General features: G+C 43.0%; 1 protein-coding gene across 7 annotated transcripts in view; it reads left to right on the forward strand.

Annotated features, from left to right (window-relative positions):
* Positions 1 to 21,606, forward strand: part of ZNF536 (zinc finger protein 536) — a 773,116-nt gene that overhangs the window by 99,302 nt on the left and 652,208 nt on the right. For all 7 annotated transcript variants that reach the window (XM_067471133.1, XM_060788164.2, XM_060788167.2 and 4 more), the window contains exon 2: positions 10,653 to 10,727. The gene's annotated coding sequence lies outside the window, so the exon portion shown is untranslated. The remainder of the gene's footprint in view (positions 1 to 10,652; positions 10,728 to 21,606) is intronic.

The following is a 21,606-nucleotide window of genomic DNA, read 5'->3' on the forward strand; positions in this document are numbered from 1 at the left end:
ATATACACATATATGCACACACAAAACATATACACAGAAAGGGGGAAGGAAGGGAGAGAGGGAAGGAGGAAGGAAGGAAGGAAGGAAGGAAGGAAGGAAGGAAGGAAGGAAGGAGAGAAGGAGGGAAAGAGGGAAAGAGGGAAAGGAAGGAAGGAAGGAGAGAAGGAAATAAAAAAGTGAAAGAAGGAAGGAAAGAGAGAGGGAAGGAAGGAAGGAAAGAGACAAGGAAGGATGGAACCAAAGAGCAAAGGAAGCAAGGAAAGAAACAGGTAGAGAAGGAAGAAAGAAGAAGGGAAAGAAAAAGAGAGAAGGAAGGAGAGAAAGAGGGAGGGAAGGTTGGCCACAGCAACGCGTGGCGGGTACAGCTAGTTATGTAATAAATATGTTTAGTGTCGCAATAGAAAGATTCTCTCTTCTATAAGTAGGGTGGGAAAAATCTGGTTTAATCCTCCTAGGCGGTTGCCTTCAGGGAGAATTATCTCTTGATTTTTGTGTATGCAGCTAGAAATTGTGACATTTTTAAAAAAGAAGGACCTTTCTATCCTTTTAAAGCCAACACATTTTGAGAAAAACATTTTCAGATAATTATCTTACAACTAGCCCTGTTCATCTTTGATATCTCCAGTCCTTGCTCTTGAAACCTACCTTAAGCAAACTTGACAAGGTAGGATAATTAGGAGTAACTGAGGAGCCCTATGTGTGCATATAGTACATAACTTGCTCCCTGAGATCTGACCCATGAACAGCTTAAGATTGGCTTTACTTCTATCGCTGGATGTGCTTGTTTTTGTCACATTACTTAAGAATATAGTCAGTGGCACATAGCAGTCAGTTCCTTTTGTTAATTGTTATCCAACTTGGTAGTTATCCAACTTAGTAGAAAGTTGTTATTGTTTTTTAACAAGGCATTCCCGAATACCACTGTATCATCTAGGAACGTGATGGTGAACCTATGAGACGTGTGTCAGCACTGACATGCATGTCTATTTTTGATTACACACAGACACATGCGGCCACATACAGAGAAGTACACCTTATAAGAGCCAATCTAATTCCATCCTTAAATTTGTAAAAGGCTCTGCAAATTTATCATCTGCACGTTTGAGCATTGTTCACTCCATAACTCAGCATAGAATATACATTTTTCTTATTTAAACTATAAATATTGCAAAATTATGGTTTTTTTCTCGAAGTGACACTCTACCCAAGTTATGCTCAGGTTTTTGGCAAATTTTGACACACCAAGCTCAAAAGATTGCCCATCAATGATTTAGGACTTTAAGATCATCTGGGGAGGCCCTGCTCTCGATCCCACCTTCCTCACAGCTGCGTTTGGCTGGGACAAGAGACAGGGCCTTCTCAGTGGTGGCCCCTTGGCTATGGAACGTCCTCCCCAGGGATATAAGATCAGCTCCCTCCCTTCTAACATTTTGCAAGATGGTTAAGACTTGGCTTTTTGAGCAAGCTTTTAATACTGGAGCATAATTAGTCAAAAATGGAATATGGAATGACTGACGCTGCAGTTGAACTATGATTTCAGTAAGAAGATGCTGAGGATTTTGTTGCGTGTGGATGGGTGACACTCCTCCCTCTCAGAGAACCAGAGATGACTCGGACACATAGATGGAGTAAAAATGGCCACAACTTAATTTATTAATTACAGGAACACAGGGTTGGCTGCTAGGCATGGGTTCTGGATCAAGATCGATCAGCCCGCTGCTGACCGATACCAGAAGAGTCCAACAGGGGGCCCGCCGGCACAATACCGGGTCACATGACACAGCACCCCTGGAAACCGCCAGATGCTCCCTCCCCGCCAATAGGGGAGGGGCAGAACCAGATCCAGGGCCCATGCCACATGCCAACCAAAGTTGTGACGAACAGATAATGAACAACCAATTGCAACAATGAACAAAACCATGAACATGCAGGGTGGGTGGGAGGACAACTCGAAGCAGGCCTGGTGCCTTCTGGGCCCCAGCGCAGCCTATTTAAGGCCGCTGGGCACAGGGTGCGACCAGCCCCTGGCCAATGCCAGGGGCTGGGAGGAGCTAGCCTCTGATTGGCCAGCTGATCCAGTGGCGGGAAAATTCCAGCAATGCAGGGCTTTGGGAAAGAGAAGCCCCTGCTAACAACATGGCCAGAGGGAGGGCACCCCCCACCGCAACAGGCCTTGCCCGGTAAGTCGGGCAATGAATTTTTTATAGATTTATTGTTTTTTTATATTACACTAGCTGTCCCCTGCCAGGCGTTGCTGTGGCCCAGTCTGTTACTCTGGAAAATAAAGTAATGAAAAAGTGTTGATTTCTAATGTAGGTAATGTCTTTCTGCTTGTGGGTAAACAGTATTTCTTGCTGTTTCTTTGTCAGTGTTGATGTGGAAATTGTCTGGGTTGCCTACTCTGGAACATGCGACATATCATTGCCCTTCTTTAGGGGTCTCTTTCAAATCTTTGATACTATATCTCTCTGTGTGGGAATCATATCTATCTATATCTATGGCTGGATGGCTCTTTGTCAGGAGGGCTTTGATTATGTTTTCTTGTCCTGGTGAAGGGAGTTGGACTGGGTGGCCTTAAGTATGGGGGTTCTGTGTGGGAAGTTTGCCCCAATTCTTTCATTGGTGGGGTTCAGAATGCTTTTTGATTGTAGGTGAACTGTGAATCCCAGTGACTACAACTCCCAAATGTCAAGGTCTATTTTCCCCAAACTCCACCAGTGTTCATATTTGGGCGTATTGGGTGCTTGTGCCAAGTTTGGTCCAGCTCCATAATTGTTTGAGTCCACAGTGCTCTCTGGATGTAGGTGAACTACAACTCCCAAACGCAAGGTCAATGCCCACCAAACCCTTCTAGTATTTTCTGTTGGTCATGGGAATCCTGTGTGCCACATTTGGTTCAATTTCATCATTGGTGGAGTTCAGAATGCTCTTTGATTGTAGGTGAACTATAAATCTCAGTAACTACAACTCTCAAATGACAAAATCAGTTTTTTGAGTGAAGGACATACATTGGGTTGTTAGGTGTCTTGTGTCCAAATTTGGTGCCAATTCATCCAGGGGTTTTTGAGTTCTTTGAATACCACAAATGAACATTACATTTTTATTTATATAGATTATAAATGTTGAAGTGTTTTATAATTGTTTTTAACTGTACCCTGATATTTGTTATGCCATTGAATCACTGCCGACTGTGAACCGCTTTGAGTTGCCTCTTGCTGAGCGGGATACAAATGCAGCAAACATATAAATAATAAGTATCAGAAGTTGTCCAATATCAGAGTTTTCCATTGTATGCTTGGAAGTTCATTCCTTTGCCCTCTCTGCTCCACCTAGGCAATGTTAAGAGAGTGTCTCTTTCAGAATTGGCTGATTTCCTCCTTTCTGCTTCCAATTCCCACCTGCAATGTGCAGCTGGTAGCTGGCAGTGAAAACCCACTGTTCCTTTCCCATGTCCTAATATCAACAGTTCTTCTGCTTGTCCAAACTTTGCTTATCCAAATGTGTTGGAAGTGAGCTGGCACTTTGAACTACAGCCTGTGAGCCAAGGCATTGAGCCGAAAGTTCCTGATTCTAGGAGTCAAGACAGGCCTGGCTCGCTACCAGTTCGGTTTTATATATCGAAAACAATGTATATTAAGGAAAGTAGTTTGTATTGAATACCAATGTTATGTTAACTATATCAGGAACTAGTTGTGTTGCTCTTGAAAGCCAAGTTTATGTAGGGTTGTCCTTACTTACTTAGGCAATCCCTCATTGTCTGAGTAGGATTGTCAGTGTCCTGGCGGTGGGTCCGTAGGTGACCGTGGAGCCCTGTTCTTGACCTGCATGTCCTCCCTTCCTCAGTGAGGGCATTGCTTTCCAGGTGGAAGGCGGTCCGGGTGGGGTTGACTTGGCACACCTTCCTCTTGGCACGTTTCTCTCTTTCGCCCTCCATTCGTGCCTCTTCAAATTCTACAGCACTGCTGGTCACAGCTGACCTCCAGCTGGAGTGCTCAAGGGCCAGAGCTTCCCAGTTCTTGGTATCTATTCCAGAATTTTTAAGGTTGGCTTTGAGCCCATCCTTCAATCTCTTTTCCTGCCCACCAACATTCAGTTTTCCATTCTTGACTTCGGAGTAGAGCAACTGCTTTGGGACATGGTGGTCGGGCATCTGGACAATGTGGCCGGTCCAGCGGGTTTGATAATGGAGGACCATCGCTTCAATGCTGGTGGTCTTTGCTTCTTCTAGCACGCTGATGTTTGTCCGCTTATATTCCCAAGAGATTTGCAGGATTTTTTGGAGGGAGCGCTGATGGAATCGTTCCAGGAGTTGCATGTGATGTCTGTATACAGTCCACGTCTCGCAGGCGTTTAGCAGGGTTGGGAAGACAGTAGCTTTATAAACAAGCACCTTGGTATCCCTATGGATGTCCCAGTCCTCAAACACTCTCTGCTTCATTTGAAAAAAAAAGCTGCACTTGCAGAGCTCAGGCAGTGTTGTATTTCAGTGTCAATGTGGACTTTGGTGGAGAGGTGGCTTCTAAGGGAGCGGAAATGGTCAACATTTTCTAATGTTACACCATTAAGCTGTATTTCTGGCATTGGAGAGGGATTGGCTGGTGACTGCTGAAAGAGCACTTTGGTTTTCTCGATATTTAATGACAGGTCGAGCTCCTCGTATGCTTCTGCGAAGGCGTTTAGAGTAGCTTGTAGAATCATAGAATCATGGAATCAAAGAGTTGGAAGAGACCTCCTGGGCCATCCAGTCCAACCCCATTCTGCCAAGAAGCTGGAACATTGCACTCAAATCACCCCTGACAGATGGCCATCCAGCCCCTGTTTAAAAGCTTCCAAAGAAGGAGCCTCCACCACACTCTGGGGCAGAGAGTTCCACTGCTGAACGGCTCTCACAGTCAGGAAGTTCTTCCTCATGTTCAGATGGAATCTCCTTTCTTGGAGTTTGAAGCCATTGTTCCGTGTCCTAGTCTCCAAGGAAGCAGAAAACAAGCTTGCTCCCTCCTCCTCCCTGTGGCTTCCTCTCACATATTTATACATGGCTATCATATGTCCTCTCGGTCTTCTCTTCTTCAGGCTAAACATGCCCAGCTCCTTAAGCCACTCCTCATAGGGCTTGTTCTCCAGACTCTTGACCATTTTAGTCGCCCTCCTCTGGACACATTCCAGCTTGTCAATATCTCTCTTGAATTGTGGTGCCCAGAATTGGACACAATATTCCAGGTGTGGTTGTCCTTACCTTAGAAAGCATTGCAGGAGACACCTTATATATGAACATTGGGACCGTGCTTCTGAATATAAATATACCACTTCCCTAAAAAGGTTGTCATTCCCTTTCATAAGTAATAGTTTTGTTTTTCCAATATCTTCCTTGCAGAATTTCAAAGTGTATGTTCCATTACTAGTTGAAGAGAATCAGTTAGCCAATGGCATATTTAGGTAGCCTTCCCCTTCCCATTCCTTCCCACATCCAGCACATGCATATTTCTTTTAAGTGGAGTATCCACATAGCAGTGTGCACCCTCGTGGCTAAGGGCGTGGGAAGGAGAGGGGGAGACGAAGAGCCAGAGACAATTAGAGAAGGGATGAAATGACCACAACTCTATTGATTACAGTTTGGTTGGGTTTGTAAGACATGTTAGATGATAGTCCTTCCTGCCTGCTGGAAAATCAGCTTGGTCCCACAGGACTCTTAATCTCTAGGTGTGTCCCCCCACCCCCGTTTCCCCTCAAACCTGGAAGTGAGGCCAAGTGCTAACCCTTGATCCCCACTTTCTATGTATGTATGTATGTATGTATGTATGTATGTATGTATTTATTTATTTATTTATTATTTACCTTACTTATATACCGCTGTTCTCAGCCCGAAGGCGACTCACAGCGGTTCACAACAAATACGAACAGCAAAAATTCAGTGCTACAGTATAGAAACAGTTAACAACCTAACACATTACACAATTAATAAACAGTTACTACAATACCCATTCACTGTCGTCTCATCATCAAAAACATGTTCCAGATTCGTCATCCATTGTTCCCTTCCAGTGTTCATTAACCAATCATTGCACTAATTATTCGAACGCCTGCTCAAACAGCCAGGTCTTCACTTTTTTGCGGAATACCATTAGAGATGGTGCTAGTCTAATGTCCGTAGGAAGGGCGTTCCACAGCCGAGGAGCCACCACCGAGAAGGCCCTATCTCTCGTCCCCGCCAGCCACTTTCTAGTTCTGTTTTGGTTTTGGTTTTTTTTTTTTTTGGAGACAAACAGACTTCTAGCTTCCACCAGAAATGGATCCAGACCAATGCTAACAATGTCTCTGGCAGTGACAAAAGAAAAACACAATGAGTTAATATTGTTTAAGAGAGATCTCCATTTTGGAAAAGCTCTCCTGCCTTCTTTAGTATAGAAAAGGCCTCAGATGTGCTGGTGGCCAAGCTAGGCAGCTCAGACAGGCCATTGTGAGTAAGGTTACCCTCTCACCTTTGAAACTGGTGCTGAGCTCAGATAGAGAAAGACCTGCTCTTTCTAAAGAACAGTAGCTCAGTGCTGGGGCAGGGAATATCTCAGGATTTCTCTGCCATTGGGAGAGGCTCCATTACTTCATCTCCAAAACTAATCTTGAGCTTGGATAGGGGAAGACCTGCTCTTTCTGAAAGATAGCAGCTCAGGGTTGGGGTAAAAGATCCTACCAGTGTTCCCACATCTATCTAATATCATTTGACAACTCTTTAAGAACTGGTCATCTGGTTGCTAAACATATGTGGCACATATTTTACTCTGTAACTGGCCTTTGACAATGATCGAGTTCTAGTGATCCTTTCTGAATCCAAGAATTGCAGTGTTTCATAAGAACTTCGGTAACTACAGCACGAGGGAAATATCACAACTGTTTTATCATTCTGTTCGCTGAGCTCAAATAGAATTATCCTGTGAATTGTTTCCCCTTTGCCTCCCGTCCCCTTGAGATCGAGATCCAGATCGACTTCCAGTGATCCTTTCTGAATCCAAAAATTGCAGTGTTTCATAAGAACTTTGGTAACTACAGCGCAAGGGAAATATCATGACTGTGAGCAGCTGGGGGCCCTGCTTGCGATCCCACCTGCATCGCAAGCGCGATTGGTGGGGACAAGGGACAGGGCCTTCTCTGTGGTGGCCCCTCGACTCTGGAACTCACTCCTAAAGGATATCAGGCATGCCCCGACGTTGGCAGTCTTTAGAAGGAGCTTGAAAACTTGGCTGTTTCAGTGTGCCTTCCCAGAATAGGAAACTCCAAGCACTTTGTCCCAAATGCACTTTACTAGAGATCTAGGACTGTCTGCACGCTCAACCTATTTTCCAAAATATCTATCCATTTCACCCGGTCATGCCCAGCTTTTTAAATTTTAACCTTTACATCTGGTCCTGACGTTGGTTTTTAGTTGCGTCGTGTTGTTATTGTTAATGTTATTGCTTGAGTTTATTTACTGCTGTATTGTTGTTGTCTTGTTTATTGTTGTATTTGGTCTCGGCTTACTGTAAGCCGCACCGAGTCCTTCAGGAGATGGTAGCGGGGTATAAATAAAGGTTTATTATTATATTATTATTATTTATTCTGTTCGCTGAGCTCAAATAGAATTATCCTGTGAATTGTTTCCCCTTCGCCTCCCATCCCCTTGAGATCGAGATCCAGATCGACTTCCAGTGATCCTTTCTGAATCCAAAAATTGCAGTGTTTCATAAGAACTTTGGTAACTACAGTGCAAGGGAAATATCATGACTGTGAGCAGCTGGGGGCCCTGCTTGCGATCCCACCTGCATTGCAAGCGCGATTGGTGGGGACAAGGGATAAGGCCTTCTCTGTGGTGGCCCCTCGACTCTGGAACTCACTCCTAAAGGATATCAGGCATGCCCCGACGTTGGCAGTCTTTAGAAGGAGCTTGAAAACGTGGCTGTTTCAGTGTGCCTTCCCAGAATAGGAAACTCCAAGCACTTTGTCCCAAATGCACTTTACTAGAGATCTAGGACTGTCTGCACGCTCAACCTATTTTCCAAAATATCTATCCATTTCACCCGGTCATGCCCAGCTTTTTAAATTTTAACCTTTACATCTGGTCCTGATGTTGGTTTTTAGTTGCGTCGTGTTGTTATTGTTAATGTTATTGCTTGAGTTTATTTACTGCTGTATTGTTGTTGTCTTGTTTATTGTTGTATTTGGTCTCGGCTTACTGTAAGCCGCACCGAGTCCTTCGGGAGATGGTAGCGGGGTATAAATAAAGAATCATAGAATCATAGAATCATAGAATCAAAGAGTTGGAAGAGACCTCATGGGCCATCCAGTCCAACCCCATTCTGCCAAGAAGCAGGAATATTGCATTCAAATCACTCCTGACAAATGGCCATCCAGCCTCTGCTTAAAAGCTTCCAAAGAAGGAGCCTCCACCACACTCCGGGGCAGAGAGTTCCACTGCTGAACGGCTCTCACAGTCAGGAAGTTCTTCCTAATGTTCAGATGGAATCTCCTCTCTTGTAGTTTGAAGCCATTGTTCCGCGTTCTAGTCTCCAAGGAAGCAGAAAACAAGCTCCCTCCCTCCTCCTCCCTGTGGCTTCCTCTCACATATTTATACATGGCTATCATATCTCCTCTCAGCCTTCTCTTCTTCAGGCTAAACATGCCCAGTTCCCTAAGCCGCTCCTCATAGGGCTTGTTCTCCAGACCCTTGATCATTTTAGTCGCCCTCCTCTGGACACATTCCAAAGGTTTATTATTATATTATTATTATATTATAAAGGTTTATTATTATATTATTATTTATTCTGTTTGCTGAGCTCAAATAGAATTATCCTGTGAATTGTTTCCCCTTCGCCTCCCGTCCCCTTGAGATCGCTGCTCTGTTCTCCTTCACACTTGCTCCACAAATTTAGGCTGCCTTTCCCAACAAAGGTCGCGGTATGACCAGCCATTAATAGTCATCTGTCTGAACGGAACACTTTAGTCCCATCTGTAACCCATTCTGATGCAAGTGTAAATCTCATATAGACAATAGGGCTGGGCGGTTTCGTTTCGTTAATTCGTAATTCGGTAATAATTCGTTAATTTTTTCAGTTACAAAACGATAACGAACCATTCTGGAGCAATTATTTAAAAAAACGAATTTTCAAAAACGTTTTGTAAATGCTTCGTATTTCGATATTGTATTCGTTTCGTTATTGTTTTGAGGTCGTTTCGTTATTATTTCCGCATGTCTGGGCCAGTTTTATGGTTTAATTAGTGAAAAAAAATTATAATATCACACCAACAGTCAACAACAGAGGGAAAGGGAAGCTTCAGAAGGTTTTGGAGGTTTTTTAGCGTATTTCGCGGTCGCGTCCGCCATTAACGAATCGATTCGTTATTGTTTCGGAAATCGATTCGTTAATTTTTTACCATTTACAAAATTTCGTAAATATTGAACTTTTTAAAAGGAAAATTTTGTATTTATTTTAAATATCGAAACAAAAAAAAACCCCAAATACAAATCGATTTTAGAAACAAATTTTTCCGTTGTTACCCAGGCCTAATAGACAAATATGTTTTTCAGGCTGGATTTACATACATTTTATGGATTAGAATTAGGCAGTATGCTTTCATTATAGTCCGGGGCTAACTGGGTTAAAGGGTTGGCCTTGAACATTCATCCAGACGTTACTTTAGAAAAGACTTTTTTTTGCATTTTTCCCCACAAATTAAATGCAAAGTGGGAAAAAAGGGTGTTAAAACAATCATTTGGAAGCAGGACAGAGGCCTTGGTGTGCCCAAGTTTTAAGGATTTGGAGCCTCTTTTTTGGCTTTTGTGAAATCAAAAGGTTAGCTATGAATAACCACAATCGTATCTTCCCTTTTGTCCATATTTAATTCAAATGAGATTGCTCCATATTGACTCCTAATGCTCAAAGGCCACCCATCATGGAATCCCTGCAGCCAATGAAGCAAGCAAGTGAATGCTTTCTTAAATGATGCTAATCAGTCTAGAGAGGCTTGCCCTCTCTCCCCATCAGTATTCCGTAATTCAGATGTGCTGATAACCTGAAATTGAATGTGTCAGTATGCAGACATGTGAAGAAAAAAAGGAAACTAGGAGGCAAAAGAGACAGCGATAGAGACAATGTCTATTTGTGATTTCTCCCCCTCCTTTCAGCACAGAGAAATGGGGGAAAAAAAAGGAGCATGGCAAGTTGCTCTCAAAATTTTTTTTATTGCAAGCTTTAAGGAGATGTGTTAAATGAATAAATACGCTCGACACTTCATTTCCATAAACTGCCTGGCAAATAATAATGAAGATTTCTTTAAAAAACACACACAGAAATACATTTTTAAATGCAAGATCTTTATGTTTGTAGAATTCACTGTTCAGATATTTGCATTTGAAGCTAAAATTCTGAAGGCAATAATATTGCCATTGTGGCGAGGAGTGGAGGTCTCTGCTATGTCTCCAGCCATCTGTATTAAAACTGTATTTATCAAAATGTCGATCCAGATCATTTAAATATGTCGTGGTGTAGGGCACTACGAACTTCAGGGAAAACAACAGATGCAATGATTCGTTGTTTTCGAATGTTGACTGACTTTCTGTATGTATGTGCAGACATTGGAGGAATTCTTTTCAGTAAATGTGATGTTTGGTTTTCTTTCTTTCTCAGACTTACGTCTCGTCTTCCCTCCAAGAAGTCTAGAATGATGTAAAATGGGCAAGATCATCACATCCACACTTTGAGGTAGGTTGACAGAAAATTATTCATCCTAGACCAGAAATCCTAACAGCTGGTAAACTGGGTGGGATTTCTGGAAGTTGTAGGCCAAAACACCTGGGGACACACAGGTTGAGAACCACTGATTTAGATCTATATAGTGGCCTTAGGAGGCCCTCAACGACCATTTAGATCTATATAGTGACCTTAGGAGGCCCTCAATGACCATCTAGATCTATTTGGTGACCTCAGGAGGACCTCAACGACCATCTAGATCTATATAGTGACCTTAGGAGGACCTCAACAACCATCTAGATCTATATAGTGGCCTTAGAAGGCCCTCAAGGACCATCTAGATCTATATAGTGACCTTAGGAGGCCCTCAATGACCAGCTATATCTATATAGTGACCTTAGGAGGCCCTTGACGACCATCTAGATCTATATAGTGACATTAGGAGTCCCTCAACGACCATCTAGATCTATATAGTGACCTTAGGAGGACCTCAATGACCATCTAGATCTATATAGTGACCTTAGGAGGCCCTCAACGACCATCTAGATCTATATAGTGACCTTAGGAGGCCCTCAACGACCATCTAGATCTATACAGTGACCTTAGGAGGCCCTCAACGACCATCTAGATCTATATAGTGACCTTAGGAGGCCCTCAACGACCATCTAGATCTATATAGTGACATTAGGAGTCCCTCAATGACCATCTAGATCTATATAGTGACTTTAGAGGCCCTCAGTGACCATCTAGAACAGAGGTTCTTAACCTGTGTGTCCCCAGATGTTTTGGCCTTCAGCTCCCAGAAATCCTAACAGCTGGTAAACTGGGTGGGATTTCTAGGAGTTGTAGGCCAAAAGACCTGGGGTCATACAGGTTGAGAACCACTGTCCTAGACTAAGGACAGCCAGGTATTTAGGTGTCCTTGGTTCAACAGTGTGTATGTGTTTGTGTAGTCTACAGTTACATAAAGCATGGTTGAAAGTTTGACGTGCAGAAATATCATAGTAACTTCCAATGATATCATTATCATTGTAACAGCTGTTGTGGTGTCATACTGTTATGTGATGCAGACTTCTTGGAGATAAGCATTTAATCCCAACCCATTCAGTTCTTCTTCTATGAAATGAAGTTCCATTTTAGTAAGTACATAGTGCAGCTTCATGTTGTCGATCCATTAAAAAAACCCATAATATTTGAGGTTCTTATGTGTATACAATTAATAAATATGATAAAAATGTAACCACCTGCAGTTATCCATAGCTGGCATCCAGAACAACTTAACAAAAGCCATAGATCCATCACTATTCAATAGGTCTGTAATGCAGATCCAGTACTTAAGTCCTTAAAATATACATGACCAACAGAAAATACTGGAAGGGTCTGGAGGACATTGGCCTTGAGTTTTGGAGTTGTAGTTCACCTACATCCAGAGAGCACTGTGGACTCAAACAATGATGGATCTGGACCAAACTTGGCATGAATACTCAATATTCCCAAATGTGAACACTGGTGGAGTTTGGGGAAAATAGACCTTGACATTAGAGAGTTGTAGTTTCTGGGATTTATAGTTCACCTACAATCAAAGAGCATTCTGAACTCCATCAATGATGGAATTGAACCAAACTTGGCCTACAGAACTCGCATGACCAACAGAAAATACTGGAAGGGTTTGGTGGGCATTGGCCTTGAGTTTTGGAGTTGTAGTTCAGCTACATCCAGAGAGCACTATGGACTCAAACAATGATCTGGACCAAACTTGGCCCGAATACTCAATATTCCCAAATGTGAACACTGTTGGAGTTTGTGGAAAATAGACCTTGACATTAGTGAGTTGTTGTTACTGGGATTTATAGTTCACCTACAATCAAAGAGCATTCTGAACCCCACCAAGGAGAGAATTGGGTCAAACTTCCCACACAGGATCTCTATGACTAACAGAAAATACTTTGTTTTCCCGATAGTCTTTGGCAACTCCTTTGACACCCCCTTGTGCCCCTCCCCCAGGTTGAGAAACACTACTCTTGAACATTCACATTATTCTAAACAATTAACAGAAGGTAGATGTCTACTTTGATCGAACCCTTGTCTTGTTGCTGATGGTAGTTCATCTAGCATTAGGTTCTTGTGGGTTTTTCGAGCTATAGGGCCATGTTCTAGAGGCATTTCTCCTGACGTTTCACCTGCATCTATGGCAAGCATCCTCAGAGGTAGTGAGGATGCCTGCCATAGATGCAGGCGAGGTAGTGAGGATGCTTGCCATAGATGCACTACCTCTGAGGATGCTTGCTATAGATGCAGGCGAAACGTCAGGAGAAAAATTGCCTCTAGAACATGGCCCTATAGCCTGAAAAAACCCACAAGAACCTAGTGATTCCAGCCATGAAAGCCTTCGACAATACATTCACCTAGTATTGCTTAAGTATTTTTTCCCTTCCCTTTTTTCATATTATGCCGAGGGTGAGGAGCTCCACTTCCTTCACTTTTCCATCTATAGCAAAGGAGATGTCAATAATACATTAAAATAAATTAATAGCTTTCATTGACATGTCCAGGAAGATAATGCTGGTGGATTTTTCCCCCCTTCCCACCCATTAGACACTTCCAATACAAATGCATACGATGGAGAGATTATGGCGATAAGTCAGTAAGTTTCATGGTTAAAGATTTGTTCCCCGTCACTTGTGTCAGAGGCATTATTTTACGTGTCCTGGCCATTTTAAACACGGGGCAGTATGGTTAGACAGTCTTAAACATGTAAACATAAAACGACGGAGAGCATCCCACGCCAAAACAGGAAGGCGTCCGCATGCGCCGATGGGGTCATTGGGGACCTCTTAATGTGCCTGCTTGTTTAGTAAGAGCATGAACTTGTTTCCCTACCTTTGGGGATCTAGGGATGGACATCAATCTCTCAAAATATAAATTATACCGATGAAAGGCATAAAGTGAGCACAATGGAAATGTAAGGTTCTTATCTCGCCATGTGACGGAACACTTGGACTCGTTAAATATAATGCCATTGATTGGCTCATGCAACAAATATGGTCTGAAGGTTTGAATATATTTGCTTATATTGACACAGAGAGACAATGCATGGAGCCAGAGCTCTGTTGACGTGTGATTGCTTACTGTCGTCCGGATCTAAAATGCCATTTTTGCACATTCTTTTTAATTGAACTGATTTGACTTGATTATTTGCACGCACATCTATATGTTTGCGTGTGTATATGTCTTCGTGCACATACACAAACGGCGCATATAGAGATACCGCCTTGATAAAGAAAGAACTCTGGTTAAATAATCCACTTTTGTCTGACAACAGAATCGGTTATAGAGGTGCAAATATGCAGAAAGCTATTTGGAAATGCATCCTCGTAGTTGTCAGGTTTTATTATGCAGGAAGGTGTCATGTTTGTTACGACGCTGAGTGCAGATGGCAGAGTGGAAGAAATGGATCACTAATTTTAACAATGATTAATGAACAGAGATAGAAAATGAATTACATTGGACTATCGGAGGCAAGGAATATTTTTGAGCAAAATTTTGACTCATCTGCTCTGCTGTTCTCTGTAAATTATTTTCTGAAATTCTATATGTTGTCAACAGTTGACTGCATTTTCCATTACTGTCTATTTCTGTTCTTAAGTACTTTTGTGTTATTAGAGATACATAATTTCAAAATACCAATACATTCCTGATTACTTAGAGAAAATATATGTAAGACTATGAATGTTGCAAAGACCACGGCCATAAATATCCTGTTTCATAATCATCTCTCTCCCTTCCTCTCTTCCTTCCTTCCTTTCTTTCTCATCTCATCACAATATTAAGAATGTTTGTTGTGAAAAAAAGAAATAGATGTAGGAAAGGTGCTGATGAAGATAAATAGTGATGCAAAAGTTTTGAAGTGTATATGGTTTTTACTACAGGGTTTATTGTAACGGCGCTCCATGCAGTCATGCTGGCCACATGACCTTGGAGGTGTCTATGGACAACACCGGCTCTTTGGCTTAGAAATGGAGATGAGCACCACACCCCAGAGTTGGACACGACTGGACTTAATGTCAGGGGAAAACCTTTACCTTTACCTTATTGTATCATCTGTCCATAGCCTTATATGTATACCTCTGCTTTTGTCCATACAGGGAAATCAATTGAACATGGAACTTTTTCACACAACATAATTATATTGTTATGATTCCATTCTCATCACTTCCTATTTTCCTGATTTGGCTGGGAAAGTCCCAATTAATCTTTTCATTCTGTGCCGTCGCGCCTGGGGTCTATAGATCTTAGTGAAAGATACATGGGCGTGATATCTCTCCCCAGGGGATTGCTTCTTGCCCTCCTTTAGGAAACTGGAACTCCCAAGGACCAAGACACAACAGATAACTCGAAATGGTATTTATTGTTCACAATAAATGGCCTTTGGTGACCCCCCTGACACCCCCTGGCGACTCCCCCAGGGGTCCTGACCCCCAGGTTGAGAAACCCTGATCTAGGACTAGTGATCGGCAAATAATGTGTGCAGATCCCAGTAAGGTGGCCTTCTGCAGCTGCCAGATGGTAATTTTGTCAGCGCTGATTGTGTTTAAGTGCAGGCCAAGGTCTTTAGGCACTGCACCCAGTGTGCCAATCACCACTGGGACCAACTTTACTGGCTTGTGCCAGAGTCTTTGCAGTTCGATTTTTAAATCTTCGTATCGTGCCAGCTTTTCCAGTTGTTTCTCTGCAATCCTGCTGTCACCCGGGATTGCGATATTATTATTTTTATTATTGATAAAAAGATATTGAACCTTTTGCGAACTATTCAGAAACGTATTGTCGAAGGCTTTCATGGCTGGAATCACTAAGTTCTTGTAGGTTTTTTCGGGCTATATGGCCATGTTCTAGAGGCATTTCTCCTGACATTTCGCCTGCATCTATGGCAAACATCCTCAGAGGTAGTGAGGTCACTACCTCTGAGGATGCTTGCCATAGATGCAGGCGAAATGTCAGGAGAAATGCCTCTAGAACATGGCCATATAGCCCGAAAAAACCCACAAGAACTTATTCAGAAACGTCTTCTGAAATGCCTCCAGATATTATATTTTCCCTGTTTTGTCGTTTTCTCTCTCCAAATTGTTGTATTCTGAGAGTGTGAGTGTGTCTGGACTATTGGGTTTCCATTGCCAAGTGGGAATTCAAACCTTGGTCCCCAGAGTATGGTCGAATGCTCACTCACTGGCTCTGAGTCACTGGTGGTGGGTTTATATTTCTCCTTTGAGAACATAACAGTAGGATTCTTCATTCTAATCTTTAGAACATATGAGAGTAGACTCTGTAATTCCCTCCTCACCCCTCAGTTCTGGGCATAGAGACGTATAGATTGATCTGTTTCTCCTGTAGTTTGAAATAGACGATGGGACTGTGATTTCTTTTTCACATTCTCTTGATGTGTCTGCCTCAGGATTGCTAAAACAAATGCTGGAGAAAAATTTAAACATCTTTGTGAATGATTCGGTGCCTAGTATTTTGCATGTAATTATGGTCCTGATGGGAACGTATTTTAGAAAAACAACTACGGGAACAATATGAATCCTGCTCAGGTTACATAGCATATGCTAAACACTGAGAAAACATACACAGTGCTTTAGTGAACAAGGTAGGGAAAGGCTCTAGGGAGCCAATTTAGAATGTGACTTAAGGCAAGCATGGCTTTTTTGTGCCTGTTTCTTTTGGCAAACAGATAAAATAGAAGCATTACTTCGCTTTCCCATGTAAGAGCCAGAGGTGGTCAGTTCGGGGACGGTCTTGACATAGAATGAACATGCAAGTGGCTGAAATGCCATAGAGTTCCCTTTATTTCATTATTTATTTGTTGTTTGGGAAGTGTGGTGTTAAATTGTCTTTCTGGCCTAGGAAGCGCTGTGTATCTCATGTCTGAAAACGATATAAGTACATGACCTATTCCAAATCATCCCAGTTTGAGGTCCGAGAAGGTTCTTCAAGATGAAGGTTCTAAGCACCGGGGCATACGTACTGTTCTATCCCCTGAGCTATAAAACTCTATACGGTTCTGGCCCAGCGTACCTGTCCGAATGTATCTCCTTCTATGTCCCACCTCAGGGTTTAAGATCTTCTGGGGAGGTCCTGCTCTCGGCCCTGCCTTGGTTGCAAATGTGGTTGGCGGAGACGAAGCACAGTGCCTTCTCGGTGGTGGCCCCCCACCTGTGGAATTCGCTCCCCAGTGAGATTAGATTATCAACATCCCTCCTTTCCTTTAGAAGAAGTTAAAAATGTGGATGTGGGACCAGGCCATCGGGTAATCTTGCTAACAATGACAGTGACAATGATGACAATTGCTATGGAAATGGAGTATGGACATGCTTGATGGAGTCTCTAGCTAACAGCCAAAGGCATGTATCCAACACTTTGCCTACTGCAAAGTTCCAAACTTTCAGTGCCTTCCTTTATCTTACAACTCATAATCTGTTGATGAGCTGCCCTCCGCCCTTTCCTCATTGCTGTCAGCTGTCTTACCCATTACAGCTGAGCGCCAACACCCTTCTCTCCAACTCTTCCACCTCTTGTCAAGACTTAAGTCTCCCCATGAATCTCTGGTATCCCCAGACTGCCAATCCCCAGAAAAGCCCTCAAACGTATCACTGGATGTGGGTTGCATGCACACATTCCTGACTTCTTGCACTTGAGTCCAATCCAATGGTTCCCCTTCATCCTCACTACTCCCAGACCCATTACTTCCAGTAAAGCCCATGAAATCCTCATCTTCAGTGGGAGCACTAAGTATGTCCCGGATCCTTTCCCTCTGACATTCTTCGTCTGACTCCTGCTCTCAAGTAATCCGTTTGACACCTCTACTCACATCTCCCTCCTCCTCCTCCTCCTCCTCCTCCTCACACATTTCGCTCTCTGAAAAACCTTCGAAAGAGTCTTCATGTGTGGGAGACATAAGTGTCTCCCAGATACGCTTCCTTTGTTGCTCGTCCTCAAGCACCTGAGCACCTTGTTTGCCTCTTCTACTACTTCCACTAGTAGTAGTATCATTGTCAGCAGACTCTACTACAACAGGATGTAACCACAGTGTGGACCACCGTGGCCAAGTCAGACTTCCCAAAGAATGGGCACAGCTGGCACACAAGTTATATGCCATCCAATGTGCTATGCTCCTCCTGTAAAGTGTAGATAGTGTTCCTCAAGAAGACGCTGGTCGTCTGAATTCCACTGTGGTGGGCAATGTGATGTGCTGCTTTTATGGGATGAGAACGTGTTGGCTATTGGCCGATAGAAAGAAGTGTCACAGAAAATCAAATAGTTATACTGTTCGCATTGGAGGTTGCCTAATTACTATACCAGGGTATGTGTGAGGAGATAATAGAGCCCTGTGTGACAGCTGACTTACATGTGGACGAACAAAGACTTGTTTGGAAGACAGGCCATGTTGAAAGAAGTTAATTTTGAAAAAATTAGCAGGGCTGCAAAGGGCTAATGATAGTTGGAGTGACTTGGAGGCCTCTCCTTCCTAGGGATACTATAAGTCAAAGTCAGTTTCATAGTAGTTAACAACAACAATATGAAATATTATTGGATGTCCAAATTGGCAGAAAAATATTTTCTTTACATTTATATAAAAACTTTCTGTCGCTCTATCTATGACATGCAACGAGTAGAAACTCTCAGTGAAGTTGCTGAAAAGTGTGCAGACACACAACTGAGTTTTATTACTATCATTATGTTCATATTAACACATGTAATAGAAATTAGGGAACTAGGAGGGATTTCAAAGGCATCCAACTTCCAACTTGTGTCTTTGAAAATCTCCCCTGTTGTTATCAATAAAACTACTTCTGTGAAGCTGCTAAAAGTAAATGTTGATCCTATTATTATTCCTACTATGATTATGGAACGCTTGCTTTTGAAACCATTGCAAGTTCCTCCACTCTTCAATTCATGTAGTTGTATTATGAAAACAGAGCAAATTTCACAGCAGGTCCACCGCGTGAATGAATCCGGTTATAAACATATTTTTTTTTCCTGGATCAGAGTTTTAATTTTGAATATGTTGTCTTTAGCTTTTCAGTACAATATTCTGTTTGGTAGACAATGTACTGAGAAAGAATATTTCAAATATTCTGCTCTGTAACCCAGTTCAGGTACTCTGATTTATCTATAGGTCTTCAAAGCATGAACTGATAAATAGTGCATAGTAAAATGTAAAAGTAAACAACATATTAATGGATAGCCATATCAGACATACAGCTAAGTAGTACAACAACACCACAAACCTCCAAAGCAGCAGATATCTGTATTGGTTATTTTACTACTTAGGCCAGGGGTCCTCAAACTACAGCACGGGGGCCAGATACGGCCCTCCAAGGTCATTTACCCGGCCCTCGCTCAGGGTCAACCTAAGTCGGAAAGGACTTGAAAGCACACAACAACAACAAGAACAACAACAACAATCCTATCTCATCAGCCGAAAGCAGGCCCACACTTCCCATTGAAATACTAATAAGTTTATATTTGTTAAAATTGTTCTTCATTTTAATCATTGTATTGTTTTAAGTGGTTTTTGCACTACAAATAAGATATGTGCAGTGTGCATAGGAATTCATTCATGTTTTCTTCAAATTATAATCCGGCCCTCCAACAGTTTCAGGAACTGTGACCTGGCCCTCTGTTTAAAAGGTTTGTGGACTCCTGACTTAGGCAATCCCTCGTTGTGCGAGTAGGATTGTCTTCCAAGATCGGTGTACTGGTGATGGGTCCATAGGTGGCTGTGGAGCCCTATTCTTGACCGGCATGTTCTCCTTTCTGCAGTGAGGGCATCGGTTTCCAGGTGGAAGGCGGTCCCAGTCGAGGTTGGCTTGACGAGCCTTCCTCTTGGCACGTTTCTCTCTTTCGCCCTCCATTCGTGCCTCTTCAAATTCTGCAGCACTGCTGGTCACGGCTGACCTCCAGCTGGAGTGCTCATGGGCCAGGACTTCCAGTTCTCAGTGTCTATGCCAGAGTTCTTAAGGTTGGCTTTGAGCCCATCTTTCAATCTCTTTTCCTGTCCACCAACATTCCGTTTTCCATTCTTGACTTCGGAGTAGAGCAACTGCTTTGGGAGACGGTGGTCGGGCATTCGGACAACGTGGCTGTTCCAGCAGAGTTGATTTTTTTTTGTCGTGTCAGGAGTGGCTCCTGGTGTGAGAGAATTGGCTGTCTGCAAGGACATTGCCAGGGGACGCCTGGATGATTTGATGTTTTTATCATCCTTGTGGGAGGCTTCTCTCATGTCCCCGCATGAGGAGCTGGAGCTGATAGAGGGAGCTCATCCGCCTCTCCCTGGATTCGAACCTGCGACCTGTCGGTCTTCAGTCCTGCCGGCACAGGGGTTTAACCCACTGCGCCACCGGGGGCTCCAGCAGAGTTGACCACCAGCACTGAAGCGATGCTCCTCTGCCAGCAGAGTTGATGGCAGAGGAGCATCGCTTCAGTGCTGGTGGTCTTGGCTTCTTCCAGCACTCCGACATTTGTCCGGTTGTCTTCCCAAGAGATTCGCAGGATTTTTGAAGGCAGCGCTGATGGAATCCTTCCAGGAGTTGCATGTGATGTCTGTAGACAGTCCACGTCTCATAGGTGTATAGTAGGGTTGACTTCGAACTCATGACCTTTTGGTCAGAGTGATCTTAATGCAGCTGACACTCAGCCAGCTGCGCCACAATCCCCATTGATTGACAGCTATAAATAACCAATCAATCCAACTATACATTTACAAACTAGGCAAGTTTGGGCATGTTATACAGTATAACTGGAAAATAGAGGGAGAAAATGTGGAGGCCGTGACAGACTCTGTATTTCTAGGCGCAAAGATGACTGCAGATGCAGACTATGGCCAGGAAATCAGAAGACGCTTCCTTCTTGGGAGGAGAGCAGTGTCCAGTCTCGATAAAATAGTGAAGAGTAGAGACATCAGACTGGCAACAAAGATCCATTGCCTAGTCAAAGCCATGGTATTCCCTGTAGTCACCTACGGATGTGAGAGCTGGACCTTAGGGAAGGCTGAGCGAAGGAAGAGAGATGCTTTTGAGCTGTGGTGTTGGAGGAAAGTTCTGAGAGTGCCTTGGACTGTGAGAAGATCCAACCAGTCCATCCTCCAGGAAATAAAGCCCAACTGCTCATTGGAGGGAAGGAGACTAGAGACAAAGTTGAAGTACTTTGGCCACATCATGAGGAGACAGCAAAGCCTGGAGAAGACAATGATGCTGGGGAAAGTGGAAGGCAAAGGAAGAGGGGCCGACCAAGGGCAAGATGGATGGATGGCATCCTTGAAGTGACTGGACTGACCTCGAAGGAGCTGGGGGTGGTGACGGCCGACAGGTGTGGGCTGGTCCAGGAGGTCACGAAGAGTCGGAGACGACTGAACGAATGAACAACAACAACATACAGTATAAACCTTTGCACTTTAAAGTTCTACACACAGGTGGCACCACTCGCGTCGTCACAAGGTGCTTTGGCTTATATTCGGGTCGGCTTATACTCGAGTATATACGGTAATTTCCTTTTACACCAAACTGATTGCACCAAGTTCTTGAAAAAAAAAAGTAGTTTATTTTAAGTAATATCATCTACTATAATTACGAGTATTATATGTATTAGCAATATTACTATTTTGCACCTGATAGTGTCCCAGTCTTTTACAAGAAACTGGAAAATTTCAAAAAAAGGCCTGTCATATTTCTGTTACTTGAGGTAAATAACTGATTGACCTTTGTGGCATACTGATACTTCACTAATCAGAACCTGAAATCTGTATAACAACACTTCATTTACTTGATAGACAAAAGAACAATTGCTCTTGAAGTAATGTGATTTCTAAATAGACGCTGCCTGTCAAAAATAAATG

The sequence above is a fragment of the Anolis sagrei genome, chromosome 8 (genome assembly GCF_037176765.1).
Source record: "Anolis sagrei isolate rAnoSag1 chromosome 8, rAnoSag1.mat, whole genome shotgun sequence".
NCBI classification, from domain to species: domain Eukaryota; kingdom Metazoa; phylum Chordata; class Lepidosauria; order Squamata; family Dactyloidae; genus Anolis; species Anolis sagrei.